We start from the raw sequence: 2,760 nt of genomic DNA on the forward strand, positions 1-2,760 counted from the left end.
TTCTCTTTGAAACATTTGCACTTAAAAGCTGCTTTCAGGGCGCCTGGGTGGCTCAGTTGGTTAAGTGACTGCCTTCCGCTCAGGTCATGATCCTGGAGTCCCGGGATCGAGTCCCGCATCGGGCTCCCTGCTCGGCAGGGAGTCTGCTTCTCCCTCTGACCCTCCCCACTCTCATGTGCTCTCTCTCATTCTCTCTCTCTCAAATAAATAAATAAAATCTTTAAAAAAAAAAAAAGCTGCTTTCAAAACAACCAAACTGACTAAAGTGAATGAAGTAGGGCATTTTTGGAAGAGTAAGAAAACTTCCCCGTAGCAATGAAAGGAGGGGCGAGCACACTCCCACCTCAAGAGGTCCTGCTCCAGCCGTTCATGAAAAATGATCCTAATCACCCAGGGCCCGGCAGAGCCTGGGCAGTCTGCCTACTTAGGATATGTGGGGGTCATTTTAACTTGGAATTTCTTGTGGGCAAAATAAGACGACTTGATAAGCACTGAGCTCACATGATGAAATAATGTATTTATAGATTACCAGTTAATGTAGACACTCATTTCCCCTAGGTATGAGGTTGAACCATGTGAAATGGCCTTTCTGTAGGTCAAAAATAATCAAGTATTGGCCTTTCCATTTGGTTCAATCTCATACACACATGTACTTATTTAATACACAGACATAACTATTTTGTGGTTTTGTTAACAAAATCTACCCATTTATTTTACTATTTGTGACTGCATAAAATTTTTTTGTTAACAAAATCTACCCATTTCTCTTAACATTTGTGAGTGAATTATCATTGGAGACATGTGTCTCCTTGTGAATGAACCCAGCCAAATGCTCTCTGTAAAATGCCTTCTTGCCATGAATATAGCAGGGGGTCTTAGAGTTCATTGCGTAAGGCAGAAAGTATCTCAGGCAGACTGTAGCCTGTTAGATTCTTGGTGACGCTAAGAAGCCCTTCTTGAAATGCTGTTTGACCTTTTCAAGCCCATTTCACAGTTCTCATCTTAGCAGCAGTAAATTTAACCTATAGATTTAGGTCCCTTTTCTTAGTTCAAATTATAACATAAATCTTAAGCTCAATGATGTAATTTTGTTCCTTGACTAGAAGGATATTTGCTTTATGGTTCTGTAGCATGTTTTCCTGAATGGGGAAGGCACTGAGTCTGCATCTCAGCTCTACCCCTTAGCGGCTATTTGACCTCGGTTCAATCTTTTGTGACAAACCCCGGCCAGATGCTCATCATGCCTGTTTCCTCTTCTTCCTGGAACCACATAAATACCAGGTTCCCTTGACATTAGGTGTAGTTCTTGCCCAGGAAATATGAATGAAAGTGATGTGTGTCACCCCCAGATGCAGCAATTAAAAAGGAGCACTCCTCCTCCACACATTCACTAATCTCAGCTCCCAGCCAGGTACAGAGGATCCAGGGGTGGACCCTGGAACCCTTAGGATGGCACAGCTACTGGATGGAAAGAGCCTGCACTCAAAAGGCTGCATGGAGCAGAGCAGTCCTCTCCCGGACCCTCAATTTATTGAAGAGAAATAGACCTTGATTGTGTTATACAACAACACAATTTTAAGGTATTAGCCCACCCTGTCAGTTAAACCCCCTAATTTTTTATTTCCTCATCTGTAAAAATGAAAATAATAAAACCCACCTCATAGGGTTATTGCTAGGATTAAATGAGGTAACAAATATACAGTGCTAAGCACACTGTTTGGCACAGAATAAGACTATTGAAATGGTGGTCACTTTATGTTACCATCATCATGATCTCCAAGTCACATATTAACTGAAAAATTTTCTATATCCCTTAAAACAGCACCCAGGGTTCCAAAAATAATTTTTTGGCAGTGCTCACTGGGCAGCATACTTCCAAGACCCAATATCTGACCCATGCAGTCTAACAGCAGAGCTTGTGGGATATTGATAATTTTTTTCTGGCTCTGAACAGTTTTCATTGGATAAGGTTAGACTTTCTAATGCCTATCATTTACTGAATAATTAAAGTCATTATTTCCAGTTGCTCTTGGGCATGCAAATGTAGAAAAGCCTCTTGGAGATACCATCTGATATAACGTATTTGCTATAAATCACATGTGTATCAAGAAACTCCTTACATACCATGCACGCTCCATAAGTGCTTGTTGACTGACCGAGGGTTGAGGTTTGTTTTGTTTTTTTTTTCAGTCTCAAGTTTCCTAAAATTTTTGCTTACCAGCTGCTTTTTTCAGTGAAACACTATTTGTCACTTTGATTAGCATCAACAGAACACATCCACTTTTCCAACTGCAGTTTCCTCAACATCATGAGACAGCACACTTGAATTTACAACAGCATAGACTATAGCACTGGTAAGCAGGTTTTAGATAATGCATATATATAAACCAATTTCAAAAGCAAATTTGCATATTGATCATCCAATAAAACTCTCTAATTATATAACTAGTTCTTCCAGAGGAAAGGTATCATTTAAAGCAGATTTTGAAAGAAAAAAACAGGGGCACCTGGGTGGCTCAGTCCTTAAGCGTCTGCCTTCAGGTCAGGTCATGATCCCAGGGTCCTGGAATCGAGCCCCGCATTTGGGCTCCCTGCTTGGCGGGAAGCCTGCTTCTCCCTCTCCCACTCCCCCTGCTTGTGTTCCCTCTCTCGCTGTGTCTCTCCCTGTCAAATAAATAAATAAAATCTTTAAAAAGAAAGAAAGAAGAAAGAAAAAGAAAGAAAGAAAGAAAGAAAGAAAGAAAGAAAGAAAGAAAGAAA

This window comes from Mirounga leonina, unplaced genomic scaffold, assembly GCF_011800145.1.
Source record: "Mirounga leonina isolate KUSES-001 unplaced genomic scaffold, KU_Mleo_1.0 Mir_165, whole genome shotgun sequence".
NCBI lineage: Eukaryota > Metazoa > Chordata > Mammalia > Carnivora > Phocidae > Mirounga > Mirounga leonina.